Source organism: Petaurus breviceps, unplaced genomic scaffold (genome assembly GCF_028583685.1).
Source record: "Petaurus breviceps papuanus isolate PSGF00001 unplaced genomic scaffold, PetGlider_PUasm1.0 90681, whole genome shotgun sequence".
NCBI lineage: Eukaryota > Metazoa > Chordata > Mammalia > Diprotodontia > Petauridae > Petaurus > Petaurus breviceps.
In genome coordinates, this window is record NW_027187307.1 from 8,538,362 (window position 1) to 8,553,160 (window position 14,799).

At 39.6% G+C, this 14,799-nt stretch overlaps 1 non-coding gene across 1 annotated transcript; it reads left to right on the plus strand.

The window, feature by feature from the left end:
- Positions 1 to 482: 482 nt before the first annotated feature.
- On the plus strand, positions 483 to 555 carry TRNAT-AGU (transfer RNA threonine (anticodon AGU)). The gene has a single exon. It is a non-coding gene; the product is annotated as a tRNA-Thr (tRNA).
- Positions 556 to 14,799: the final 14,244 nt, after the last annotated feature.

A 14,799-nucleotide genomic window follows, 5' to 3' on the forward strand; every position in this document is an offset into this window, starting at 1 on the left:
CCATCCATAAAATGAAAGGTTTGGATTAAGTTACCCTTCTGCTCGAAGATTCTATGATTGCATGAATTTATAAAATAAAATATGTTATTTAACCTAAAAATATCTTGAGCAAATTTAATAACATGCATTTTAAGAGTTGGCAAAATATTTCTGAATACTTAAAAATGTTAAGCCATGGATTTCCGTCTTTGAAAAATAACTGACATGTCATGCTCACATTTTAATTAAAGAATTTTTTTTCAAAAAATATGAAAAAGCAATTAAGTTCTCCTCTGATGGCTGTGTGAAATGAGAACAATTTGTCCTATAACATATGTCCATTTTATAGTGGATGGAGACCACTAACTCACTTTCCTTGTAAGCATCAGCTAATAAGTCCTTTCAGATGTTGCTTATGTAACATGGATTAAAAACACCAAGCCCTATGCTTATCGACCGCCCCCAATATTTAGGTGACATTTTAAACTCCAAATCCATATGGGGGCCTCATGGCTTAGTGGTTAAAGCGCCTGCCTAGTAAGCAGGATATCCTGGGTTCGAATCCCAGTGGGGCCTCAAACCTTTTCCATCACCTTCCTTTGTTAAAGGAACTGTTTCTCTGCCAAACTGAATGGGAAAACCTGCAGTAACAAGGACTTCTGATTCTCATGTTTTATTCTCCCCCAATTGGGGTTAAAAAGGGCAACTTCTTGGAAACTGAATGACAATCAGGATAGATCTGTCTGCTGCAGCAGAAAGGAAGGAGTAGTTAAGAGAGTTTTGGCAAAGCCACCCAGAAAACGTGGGATCCACTCCTAAGGGAGTAAGGAAAAAGAAACCCTCAAGCTCACAGATCAGCAGTTCAAAGGAGAGCAAAACTGATTCTTGATGCCAAGCCTCAGCTTTTGGGTTACCTGACCCTGCACACTTCTCTGCATTTAATCATCAGTTACAGTCAGGTGCAACTGCATTTTGGGTGCTTGGGCAGAGAATGATTCTAGGCCAAATATTTTGTCCCTTCTGGATATGTTCCTGCATCCCAATGTGGGGGAAGGCCAGTTACTAACACACCCAGGAGGCACACTGAGGAGCCTCTCTAGTCATCTGTGAGCTCAGACCTCAAGAGAGGCTGAGACTATTTTAAAAAACAAAAAACACATTATCTTTTTATTGGTGCAATTTAGAAAAACAGCAGTGAAAGTATCCATCAAAGCTAACAGGCCTGCATCATAAAATCAGGATGGTTTTTCTATATGTGCCCACCTGTCACATAAGGTAATTGTATTTTTTTCCTGATCTTCCTTCAGGCTCTCTTCCCAGAACACAAAATGGGATTATCCTTGTTCATTGAAATTTCCTCTTTGCCACTTCACCCTACTCTCTCAGCACAGCTGGGAAGGCCTGGCAGACACCACCAAGTTCCAAACTGCTTGTAGCTTCAGGTAATTTCGTTGAATTTAAGAACATTAACAATGTACCATACTGACTGGTACACTTAAAAGAAAGATGGCTCACTCATATCAGCAACGTTTTAAGAGCAAGGGAAGAAAGAATTTCAATAAAACCTAATTTCATTTAACGCAGCATTGTTTGGTCATTTCAGACTCTGTGACCCCATTTGGGGTTTTCTTGGCAAAGATCCTAGAGTGGCTTTTCATTTTCTTCTCCAGCTCATTTTACAGATGAGGAAACTGAGGCAAACAGGGTTAAGTGACTTGTCCAGGGTTACAAAACTACTAAATGTCTGAGCAGGATTTGAACTCAGGTCTTCTAGACTCATGGCCCATTGCTTTAGCCACTGCATCACCTAAGTGGAGCAAGTATTTTTTAAATGCCTATAATGTCTTGAACAAAGAAAAACAAAAATGAAATACTCCTGGTCCTGAAGGAGCTTCCAGGAGCTGGAAGATTGAGTATAGGGAGCAGGGAAGAGACCAATCTGGTTAAAATGTTGAGCTCATGAGGGGAAGTAGGGGCTAGATTACAGAGGGGCCTAAATTCCAAGATACAGAGTCTATATTTATCCTATAGACAATGAGGAGGAATATTCTGTTTGGCATTCAAAGCCCTTCCTAACATAGTCCCTTCCTACCTTTTCCAGCACCTTCCTTCTGTAAATTATTTCCTATTTATCCTGTATATTTTTTGCTTTGTATATATTTGTTGGGCAGGGACTGTCTTATGCCTCTCCAGTGTTTAACGCAGTGCCTGGTACACAGTAGTCACTTAATAAATGCTTATTGATTGATTGACTGAGAGGTCAGACCTATACTTTGGGAAGATTATTTTGGCAGCTTTGTGGTGAATGAATTAGAAAGTCCAGGGGCAGGAAGCATGGAGATGACTTAGGAGTGAATTACAGCCAGTATGGTAACTAGGATGGGACAGGGTGGAATACTTTCTCCCAACCCCAGTCCTCCACCAGCATTGCACTTCTCCTTCACCCTGTCCTAGACCAGTACCATTGCTGGCTGCCACTGGTGACCTCATTGTCACAACACTCTCATCCCTCTTTCTCAGGGCCCAGTGACTAGTGCACAGCAAGAGATTCAGTCTTACAGCTCCCTGAGGGTGAGGGAAAAACTTGCCATTCATTTTCTTACTGATACCCTCCTCCCCTTCCTCCACCCTTTCCCTGCCCTGCTCTTAACTCCCTCTCTATCTCCTCTGGGGGATTGAGGGTCTCTGGCCTGTACCCTAAAGGGCCAGACTCTCCAAAGTGGGGATTCCTCACTTTTGTGTCATGGACTTCTTTGGCAGAAAGCCTTTGAAGCTTTTCTCAGGATAATATTTTAAAATGCATAAAATAATACGACTGCCAAGGAAACATTATATTGAAATTCAGTTATCTATCTCTCCCTCTATCTATCTCTCGTCAATCTGTCTATTTATCTGTCCATCTATCATCTATCTGTCTGTCTATCTATCTATCTAATTTAAAAGCAGGCTCAGAGACCCCAGGTTAAGAACTTGTTCTCTAGGGGAGGCTTTCTGCCTCTCCCCCAGCCTTGCTGTACCTTCCCATGAATGCCTTACATGAAATTCACCCATGATACAACTAAGACAAAGACTGATGAATCCCAGCAAAGGTACAATTCCAAGGCATTTCATGCCCTGAATTCCTCTGGCTGCCTCCCCAGTCTTATATCACCTTGTGATCCTCAAACCCCCCCCCCCCACTATCTAACTCCAGGCACCAGAATGTCTAGTTCTAGTTAAGGGAGGGCTGATGAGGACCTAAACTATGGCGGTGGCTGGAGAGAAGGAAAGGATGCAAGAGATCAAGAGATGTTATGGAGGTAGAATCAAAATTTTATAAGCTTAAAACTGAATTAAGACTTTTGGGACATCCTGCACATGACTATATCTACCTATTCTTTTTAAAACCCCAACTCCACACCTGACAATAACTAAATGCTGAGCACGTCAGATTAGCAACTCATTTTTGTGTGTGAGCAATCCATTTCAATTTTTGACCTCATCAGTCACTCAGCAAGCATTTATTAAGCACCTACTATGTGCCGGGAACTGTGCTAAGCCCTGGATAACTGCTAATCTGGTGATGCTCTGTGGTGACGAAACATCCGGCCAATCAAAAACACGAGGGTCCCAAAGCGTAATAAAGAGACACATGGCAGAGAGAGGTTGTAGCAGATTCCCAAAGGGGACTTGGAAAGTGGAAACAGTATCAAAGATATTATCCAGGAAACATTGGAAAAAGCCAATTTGGGCGGCTGCATGATGAGAGTGAAGGATGGCGAGGCTGAGTGTGGCAGTGGCACACACAGAAGGCTCATCAATGGAGAAGAAAGTCTCTAGAATATTGGGTGGTGTGTTATGCTCACCCCAACCCCAGGAAGATTTCTGGGAAGACATGGAGAAAAGCCATCTCACAGAAAGATCTGCATCATTGGAGAGCCAAGCTACATCAGCAAGAGCACAGATTTATTGGTGTTCTGAAGCATTGCAAATGGCCAGAGATATCATATTGGAAATCAGATCTTCTAGTCTTAAGGCATGCCTTAAATTCATTTCATTTAGAACTTTGGGTAAATCGGGCTCATTATTTTGAACTCCTTCTATATACAACTGCCATGCTAGTTTTCTCACAATAGCACTTTTACCACATCACTGCCTTGCTTAGTTCCCTCTTACCTACCACTTGTATCAGCAATGCCATATTCACAATGGTTATGGAAATTACAGATATGCTGATGTAATTATCCATCACAAAATATATCAGGCTTGCTATATGGGGGAATAAGCTAGAAAATTTATTAAAATACCAAAAGACTGAGTCCCAAAACCAGAAAGTGAAAGCCATCAGAGTAGTTATGACATTGGCACAGGTAGATAAAGTAGAAAGCACCCACATTCTCAAGCCTTTAAAACAGAACAGGCTACCTCAGGCAAAGGTCCTCCTCTCCCCACTCACAGCAACCACCCAGCGTCCAGGAAGTGCACTCCCAGCAGCTCCGGCCCCTGGCAGTCCTCAGCAGGAGTCCTTAGCAGAAATTCTGGCTGACTCAAAAAGGGGTTCGCCCTTCCGCTGCCACTGCCTCTGCTGCTGCTGCTGCCGTCACCACCACTGCTAGCCACCACAGGAACTCTAGCGTGGCTTCCGCTTCCTCTTGCTCCGCCCTTTCCTGCTACGTCAGCAAGTCCAATGGGGCATGGAAGATTTTTAAATCCCATAACCCTTACACCACTTCAAGGCCCAAACCTATCCAGTCTTATTTCCCACTCTCAGCTTTCAATTATCTCCTTATGATGTTGTGCCCACCTGGCACCCCACCCCAGTTTACTTTATGTCGTCAAATCCAACTCAAGGACCAATTTAAGCCTTGCCTCTCCCAGGAAATAATTCCCAATATCTCCAGCCCAGTGATTCCTCCTTTCATAGAAGAAGAAACTGAGTCTGAGAAAGGTTAAGCGATTTGCCCAGTGTCATGCAGTTAATAAGCATTTGAGACAAAATTTGAACTCAGTTCTTCCTGACTCCAAATTCAGTGTTCTACCGTCTATTCTACATCTCCTAACTCCCTCTCCTCCAGAAGCCTATGTTCTATTAGGGGAAATAACAAGTAAACAGATAAGTAAATCCCAACATATATAATCACAAAATCACTTAAATAAGGCTTAATGGAATCTAGAGATTCTGTGAAGCAGAAGCAAGAAGTGAATGCATTCTGTGCATGACAGAGGAGGGGGAAGGAACGCAGCCTGTATAATTGCATGAAAGTGGGATTTATAATATGTATGGGAAATAGCATGGTGGTTTGATGCCAACAGTTTGCTAGCCTAGACCTCCACCTGTTGTCTATTGCAAGTACAATGCAATCCGATACACTGGCCTTCTTCCTGTTGTGTGCTGTGGGGACTTCCTTATTATCTACTCTACCTGGCTGGTCTGTTTGTTCTCACAGTGGTCTGGCCATATCAAGTCTGGCCTCTTCCACTATCAACCAAGTCCTGATTATGACTGCTTTGACAGAGGCTACAGGAAACATATAGCAGTTACTTAGAGATAGATTCCCAACTGATCTCAACAATTTGGCTCTCACAGGCTGTTCACCTTTGTCCAATTTTCTCAGCACTAAAATTGCATAGCCCTTCCAACTCCATCATGCAAAGAACAGTGCCATTATCTAGGGAATAATCTCTGAAGACATATACTTCTTTAACATTTTACTAGGCTGGTTTGCATTCTTCATACCACTGGGTATTTTTATGTTTTAAAAATTAAATTGTCTTTTTTTTCAATCAATGAAAAATCCACTTTCTCACATTCCCACCTTCCCTTCTGCCCTTCACTGAGAAAGCAAGAAAAACAAAACTTGTTACAAACATTTATAATCAAGCAAAACAAACTCTCCCATTGGCCATGCTTCCTCCCCAAATATGTAACTAACTCTTTCTCAGGAAGTGGGTAGCATGTTTCATCATGAGACCTCTGGAAGTGTGGTTGGCCATTACATTGATTAGAATTCCTAAGTCTAATAAAGTATTTCATTTTTACAATGTTCTTGTTGTTGTATTATTCTATTCACTTCACTCTGCATCAGTTCATACAAGTGTTTCCAGGTTTTTCTGAAACCATCCCCTTCATTGTTTCTCACAGCACAAAAGTATTCCATCATATTCATATACTCTAACTTGTTCAGTCATTTCCCAAATAATGATTGTTTCCTCAGTTTCCAGTTCTCGGCCACTACAAAAATAGCTGCTATAAATATTTTCGTATATATGAGTCCCTTTCATCTTTCTTTGATCTCTTTGAGGTATAGATCTAGTTATGGCATAGTTGGGTCAAAGAGCATACAAAATTTAATAACTAGTTGGGCACAGTTTTCCTTTGTTTTCCAGAATGGCTAGACCAGTTCTTGGCTCCACCAACAGTGTGTTAATGTTTTCCGACAGCCCTAACAACTTTTTCCTTTTTTTGTCAATTTTGCCAATCTGATGGGTATGAGGTGGAACCTCAGAGTTGTTTTACTCTGCATTTCTCTAATTTTTAGTGATTTAGAGCATTTTTTTCATAAGGATATTGATAGATAGAATTTATTCCTCTGAAAACTGGCTGTTCATATCCTCTGTCCTTATCAATTAAGGAATGACTCTGAATCAATTCCCTTTATATCTTAGAAAGAGTTCTATATCAGAGAAACTTATTACAAAGATTTTTCTCATTTCCTTACTTCCCTTCTAATTGTAACCACATTGGTTTTGTTTGTGTCAAATAATTTTTAATTTTATGTAATCAAATTGTTCATTTTACCTGCTCTGATACTCTCTCTCTTATTTGGACATTAACTCTTATCCATAGAGCTGATAGGTAATTTATTCCTTGCACCTCTAATTTATTTATGACATCATTTTTTATGCTTAAGTCACGTACCCATTTGGAATTTGGTATATGGTGTGGCATGTTGGTCTATAGCTAGCTCCTTCTAGACTGTTTTCTAATTTTCCCAACAGTTTTTGTCAAATAGTGAGCTCTTATAATAGCTGGGATCTTAGATTTATCAAACATTAAGCTACTGTGTTTGTTTCTGTATTGTGTACCTAATTTGAGCAATGATTGACCTTGGTATTTCCTGTTTTTTGTTTTTTGGAGGGGGAAGGTAGAGCAACTGGGGTTAAGTGACTTGCCCAAGGTCACACAGCTAGTTTTTTGTGTTAAGTGTCTGAAACCAGATTTGAACTCAGGTCCTCCTGACTCCAGGGCTGGTGCTCTATTCACTGCACCACCTAGCTGCCTCAGACCTCCATATTTCTTAACCAACACCAAAGTGTTTTAATGATTACTTTTTTTGGTAATATAGTCGGGTATCTGGTACTATTAGGCTCCCTTTATCCTCACATTCCCTCCCCCCCATTATTTCCTTTGAGATTCTTGGCCTTCTGCTGCTTCAGATGAATTTTGTCACAATTTTTTCTTAAAGTAATCCTTTGGTACTTTGATTAGTATGGCACTGAATAAGCAAATTACTTTATTCAATATTACCATTTTGATTATATTAGTTCAGCCTCTCCATGAGCAATGAGTATGTCTTCAATTATCTTGATATCTTTATTTGTGTAGAAAGTGTTATGTAGTTTGATATTCATATAGTTCTTATGGGTGTGTTTTGGCAAATAGATTCTAAAGTATTTTATACTTTCTGTAGTCATTTGAAATTCAATTTCTCTTTCTATCTCTTGCTGCTGAATTTTGTTGGCAGTATATGGAAACTCTGATGATTTGTGTGGTTTCATTTCATATCGTATAACTTTGATAAAGTTGTTAATTATTTTAATTAGTTTTTTAGTTGACTATAGGGTTCTCTAAACTTAGAGTTATGGTATAGTTGGGTTTGCAAATGTTATGATTTTGTTATTGTTTTATTGTATAGGCAAAGAAGGATAAGCATATTATTCCCTCAATTCCTCTTCCTTGTCTTACTATAATAGCCAACATTTCTGGCACAATACTGATGGTAATTATGGTGATAATGGTGATAATCCTTGTCATTTTACTGGAAAGGCCTCCAGTTTATCTCCATTACAGATAATCCTGTCTTTTGGCTTTAGATAGATACTACATATCATATTATGAAGAGAGATCCATTTATTCTTATGTTTTCTAAATTTTTTAAAATGGGAATATCTGTTGTATCTTAACAAAAGCTTTTTCAATGGATATAATCATATTATTTTTGTTGTTATTAAGATAGTTATGTTTATGGTTTTCCTAATATTGAATCAGTCCTGCATTACTGGTATAAATCGAACCTCATCATAGTGTATAATCTTTGTGATATATTGCTACAGTGTCTTTGCTGATATTTTAATGAAAAATTTTTCACTGATAGTCATTAGCATGATTGTATTATAGGTTTCTTTCTCTGTTTTGACTTTCCCTGATTTAAGTATCAACAACAAATTTTCATCATCGAAGGAATTTGGTAGAACTCCTTTTTAATTTTTTCAGTTTGTATAACATTCAAATTAATTGTTCTTTAAATGTTTGATAGAATTTTATTGTAAACCCATCTGGTATTGTTTTCCCCCCCTATTGGGAGCTAATTTATGACTTACTCAATTTCTTTTTCTAAAATTGGGCTAATTAAATCTTCTATTTTTTGTTCTGTTAATCTGGGCATCTTAAATAAATGATCATCCATTTCATTTAGGTTTTCTGTTTTAATGATCTAATAATTGGAGGAAATAGCTCCTAATAATTTCTTTTATTTCTTCTTCCTTGGTTGTGAATTTGACTTTTTTGATTTTTGATATTGGCAATTTGGTTTTCTTTATTTTTCAAAAAGTCAAATTAGCTAAAGATTTATTTTACTGATTTTTTCCCAAAGTTTTTTAAAAAATATTTTCAATTTCATGTTCTCTCCCCTCCTTTCACCTCTTACCCCATATGCTGAGAAGGCAAACAATATGATATTCATTATACCTGTGAAGTCATGTAAAACATATTTCTACATTATCAATGTTACAAAAAGAGCCAGAAAAATTAGTAAAGTGAAAGAAAACAGGCTTCAATCTGCACTCAGAGTTAATCAGTTTTCTCATTGTAGGTGGATGACATTTTTTACCATGAGTCCTTTGGAATTATTGTGGCTCATTTTATTGATCAGAGTAGCTAAGTTTCTCACTGTTGATCATCATTACGATATTGCTGTTACTGTGTACAATGTTCATCTCCTGGTTCTGCTCATTTCATGTTGCATGAGTTCATATAATTCTTCCTAGGTTTTTCTGAAACCATCCCCCTCATCAATTTTTTTAATAGCATAATCGTGTTCCATCACAATCATATACCACAACTTGTTTATACTTTTCCCCACTTAATGGACATCCCATCAATTTCCAACTCTTTGCCATCACAAAAAAATGAGGTGCTATAGATATTTTTTGTAAATATGGGTCCTTTCCCTTTTTCTTTGATCACTCTGGGACATAGACCTAGCAGCTACATTGCTAGGTCAATTGGTATGAATAATTGTATAGCCTTTTGAGCACAGTTCCAGATTGTTCTCCAGAATGGTTGGACCCATTTTACTTTTTTAAAAGTAGCTGCTACTTTTGTTTTTTAATTCAAATTTTTTTCTTTCAATTTTGTCCATTTCTTCTTTGATTTTCAGAATTCTATTTTGGTGCTTTATTGGGAGTTCTTAACTTTTGGAGGTTTTTAGGTTTATTTTTTAGTAAATTACATAGCCAATTCATCGATCTACTCTTTTTTCACTTTTATCAATGAAAGTGTTTAGAGAGACATTTTTTCCTAAAGATTGTTTTGGCTGTATCCCCAAAATATTGGTATTGGTATCTCACTGTTGTCATCTTTAACAAAGTTGCTGATTGTTTCTATATGTTCTTTGATTTTCTCATTCTTTAGGAATAAGTTATTTGGATTTCAATTAATTTTTAATCATTTCTTTAGTGATCCTTTATTGGAAGTGATTTTTATTGCATTTTAGTTTACAAAAAGATATGTTTAGTATTTCTGCTTTTCAGCATTTGTTTGTGAGGTTTTTATGCTCTGAAATGTAGTCAATTTTTATGGAAGGTGACATTTGAGCTTAGAAGTCAGAGAGGTGAAGGACAGGAGGGAACAGTATTGCAAGTATGGGAGATAGCTGGTACATGTGAGAGGTAGCTGGATGGTGTAGTGAGTAGAGCTGGACCCAGGATCTGGAATACCTGAGTTCAAACCCAATCCTAGATATTTACTGTGTGATCTTGGACAGGACACTTAACTTCTATTTCCTCATCTGAAAAACAGATAATAATAGTACCTACCTTCCAGTATTTTTGTGAGGATTAAATAAGATTATATTTGTAAAGTACTTGACCCATAGTGGATACCATATAAATGCTAGCTACTGTTGTTGTTATTGTTAAGACAGGAGATAGTGCATTGAGGGTGAAAAAAAAGCAATTAGAACAGTATAGTTGGATTGTAGAAAATATGGATTGGGCAGATTGAAAGGGCCAGGATGTGAAGAGCTTCAAGTGCCAAACAGAAAAGTTTTGATTTGATCCTAAAGATAGCAGGCAGCCTAAATAAACCCTGGTCACACCCAGACTTTGCAAAGATCATTTTGGCAGTTAGTGTAGGCTGGTTTGGAGTAGAGAGAGAATTGAGGCAGGCAGACCAAATAAGAGGCTACTGCAATTGTCTAGGCTATCAGTGATGAGGGCCTATGTTAAGGAAAGAAGGGAGAACCAAACGTGAAAGATATTGGGGAGAAAGAAATGATAAGATTTGGCAATTGATCAGATGTGAAGTGAGGGAGAGTTAGGAGTCCAGGATGACATGCAGGTTGCAAGCATAAGTAACTGGTAGCGCTTTGGATGGTAATAGGTTAGCTGATAAGAGGGGAAGGTTCTGAAGAAAAGATGTGATATCTATTTGTGACATATTGAGTTTTAGATGCCTACAGGACAAGCAGTCTGTAATATATAAAAAGCAATGAAGAGACACATGGTGGGCAAAAGTGGACAGTAACACATCAGAATCAGAGAACTCTAACACAGGACCCAGGAAAAGTATGTCATCATCTGACTGGAAGAAAAGCTGGATTTCCCACCTGGCTGATTTCCAGGAACTCATTCTACAAGATGATGTCAACTATGAAACTCAGACCTCTCTGCCGTTGGGGCCCCTCCATCCCTTTGACTAGAGAGGATGGAGGATAGACATCGGAAAGCTCTTCCCAGATCTTCCAATTAAGGAGGGCACCCAGGGAATTCTTCTAATCACTTCCTATTGGGCTGCTCTCCTGGAATTTGTTATTTTCAGAAACTCAGCCTCTTATAAGATGAAAGCAGCTCTGTAACTCACACCTTCTCAGATCATTTCCCCCTCTGATTGCAGGACTTTGTCATGCCCCTGAACTGGTTACCCTCCATCCCCCATTTTCAGAGGTTGTTGTCACACATTAGATTGTGAGTTCCTTGAAGGTAAAGATTGTCCTATGCCTTTCTTTGTCTCCCCAGCGCTTACTAGGGTACCTGGCACATAGTAATAAATGTTGATTGACTGACTGACAGTGGGTCAGTCACATGGTATTGGGGAGGGATAGATAACTAATGGAGAGCCCCCAAAGCTCTGCTACAACCATATTTTTGTGATATCAGGACAACTAGAGGAGGACGTCTAGCATGTTGGGTGGATCCCCTGGGGAGAGTTTCTGGGAAGTCATGGACAGGAATAGCACAGGATGAGAGGGCATATATGCACCATGATTGGTACCAGCGGAGGGAGAGCTTATATTATTGACGTCATAAATTCACTGAGGTAAAATACTATTGAAAAAATACTTACGATCAAGAAAATCAAACTCAATTTCTAATGCAGTCATGGGCCTTCCAGGAACACTTAATTCTCCAATGTTTTTGGATGTTTGCTGTTATTGCCAACACATCCTTTTTTCATTGTGGCTTCTTAGGTGTTTTCATTTCCTGCTGTAAATTTTAGACCAGGCAAGGGGGTGGGCAAAGTTATGGTAACTGTGGTAAATGTGGGAAGGAAAATGACTAAAGTGCAATCCTGGTCTGGGGTAAAACACAAGGCCATTTTTTTTTATCATGACTGGAAATAGAGAAACTAAATGTAAGTAAATTTGGCCCAAGTATGGGCTAAGGGAGTGTCCAGAGGCTGAAATCAAAGAATATCAAGGGTCCAGGTTTATCTTGGAGCAGTTCCTGAATCACAAAGAGCTCTGAGTAGATCAGGAAAAGCAAGGGTGGGGGGACGGGTAGGGGGGCCACTAGGTGGTGCAGAAAATAGAGCACCGACCCTGAGCATGGACCCTGGAGTCAGCACCGACCCTGGAGTCAGGAGGACCTGAGTTCAAATCCTGCCTCAGACACTTAACACTTATTAACTGTGTGACCTTGGGTAAGTCACTTTACCCCAACTGCCCTGCCTTCCCTCCTTCAAAAAAAAAAAAGAACAGCAAGGGGACACAGCTAGACCAGGGCTTCACGGCTGACTTAAGGTAGCATGAAAGCTTTGATAGTTCTGAGGCAAGAAGTCTCTTTCACTCTACTATGGTTCCTACCAGATCTAAAAAGCCAGCCCTATTTTGTCCAGGACTAGGAAATTTCATATGATAGATTCCTGCCGGACTGGGATTGCAGGTTGTTCTTGAAAGTCAAGTGTTCTCTCCTGGGTCAGCCTGGTTCTGGGCCCCCCCAAGTAGGGTTCATGGCAGATGGGTAAATGTCTCTCTCTACATGTGTGATTCTTGAAGTTTGTTGAATTACCTGGTGTATGCAGCTGACTAGATCAGGAGAGAGGGAGGAAGCAGCCTCTCTAACATGTATCCTAACAAGGTCACAAGCAATTTAGGGAGTAAAAAAAGGGGTGGCAAATAGTGCTGTAGCAGAAATGCTAATGAGAAACAAAAGAATTCAATGGTCAGCAGAAGGAAGGAGAAAAAAGAGAGGGTCTGGGTATTCCACAAATCGATGGATGCTTGAGGAAGCAGGAGTCAATGATACAAACAAGGCATTTTATCTATAATAGCAACCCAAGGGTCCATGTTGAGTTATACAGTGGAAAAATGAGGAAAATTAACCTACTTTGGGAGAAAAATGTAGCATCTAGGGCTAGTTAATATTATATATCCTCTCTTTGTATGCTAAGGCCTTGCTGTGACAAGTGAGAAATTGGGTATAGGGTTGTCTACCTTGAAGGGTAAGTATTACTGTAAAGACCAGAAGGGCCTCTTTATAACACTGTTTCACCTCTAATAGGAGCCTGGAGGATAGCATTAGAGTGAAACACCAGTCTTAGGATTTTTACTGAAGCGTGCCCAAGCCCATTTGAACAAATTAAGAAATCTGTCTTGGGCATCCATGATAATGGTCTAGATATCTTCCATAAAAATCTAATAGTTATGGGAAAATCCTCAAATCTTATCTGTGGGAATTGTCAGCTGCTGATGTTCTTTTAACTTGAAAAGTTTTAAAATCCAATCTAACAGAGGGCAATGTGGTGACTATTAAATAAGGAAGAAAGTCATAGGAGACCAAGACCAGAAAGAGAAAACTAGAAACCTTTCAATTTAACTCAGGCTCCAAGAGCCTAATAACTAACATGGTATGCTACAGAGGGAGTTCAGAATGGATTTCAGACATTTTAATTCAAAATCTTAGATATTGTATAATTTACTATACTTCATTCATTCATTCTATATCACAAGGATATATGATTTCATTGCAGTGAGAGTATTCCTTCCTGACACTGATGCACATCCCAGTCCCTGTACAGCTCAGGAGATGGTATTCAAGTGTTGTTGTGACCCCAGTTCCATCATCTCGTGGCCAAAGTGTTGATGAGCCTCTCTGAACTGTTAGGCTGGTCCTTAGGTATCTAACAGGCATGTAGGCCATCAATTGGGCCTGTACTTGAAGTCTCTCCAGAGCTTGTACTCTGGATGGACTCACAATAGCATAGCCTTCAAAAAAGCCAGGGTTCCCTCCACACCATAAAGAGGCATCGGAAGATGAATTACATAGGCTTCCAGAAATATGACTGTTGGAGTGACATCAGTGGCCATCTATTCCAACTCCAGATACAAAAGCCAAGTGGTCTTCTAGCCTCTGCCTGAAGACCTCCAAAGAGGGGAAGCCTATCACCTCCTGAGGCAACCCAGTCTATGTCTGCACAGCTCTCTTAGTTCTTTGGGCAACTCCCATCCATTGCTCCTGGTTCTGCCATCTGGGGCCGAACAGGATAAGAGTAGTCTCTCCTCCACATGACAAACCTTCAAATACTTGAAGATAGCCATCAAGCTCTCCTTTGAGTCTTCTCTTCTTCAGTCTACACATGTCCAGTGCCTTCTCCAGGTTCTCAGATGTCTTGAACCCCAGGCCATTCACTACCCTAGATACCTTCCTCTGGACAATCTCCATCTTATCAGTGTCATTTTTAGACTGAGGAACCAGGACTAAACATGTATTAGAGGAGGGTAATTACCATGCAAGATTTTTTTTGGAGGGCAATTGGGGTTAAGTAACTTGCCCAAGGTTACAAGGCTAGGCTAGTTATTTTGTGTGGGTGTTAAGTGTCTGAGGTCGGAACCGAACTTGGGTCCTCCTGACTCTGGGGCTGGCGCTTTACTCACTCGCCACCTAGCCGCCCCAACTATGTAAGATTTTTTAAATCCCAACAAGGGATATGGATACTACACATGTATTACCCATATACCCCTTAAGGCAATGTGCTATAGTGAATGAAGACTGACCTTCAAGACAGGGAAACCAGGGTTTCTGACACTTTAAGGCTATGTGATCTTGGGAAAATCATTTAAT